The following is a 390-nucleotide window of genomic DNA, read 5'->3' as shown; positions in this document are numbered from 1 at the left end:
TCCTCTTCCTCATCCTCATCCTCATCCTCATCCTCATCCTCATCCTAATCCACTTCCTCATCCTCATCCTATTCTCATCCTCATCCTATCCTCAGTCTCATCATCATCATATTCTCATCCTCATTCTCGTCCTCATGCTATCCTCATCCTCGTCCTCATGCTATCCTCATCCTCATTCTCGTCCTCATCCTATCCTCTTCCTCATCCTCATACTCATCCTCATCCTCATCCTCATTCTCGTCCTCTTCATATCCACTACCTCATCCTCTTCCTCATCCTATCCTATCCTCATCCTCATCCTCATCTTCATCCCCATCCTATCCTCATCCTCATCCTTTTCATAATCCCCATCCAATCCTCATCCTATCCTTATCCACATTCTCGTCCTCA

Source organism: Lupinus angustifolius, chromosome LG05 (genome assembly GCF_001865875.1).
Source record: "Lupinus angustifolius cultivar Tanjil chromosome LG05, LupAngTanjil_v1.0, whole genome shotgun sequence".
NCBI lineage: Eukaryota > Viridiplantae > Streptophyta > Magnoliopsida > Fabales > Fabaceae > Lupinus > Lupinus angustifolius.
This window is presented reverse-complemented; position numbering follows the sequence as displayed.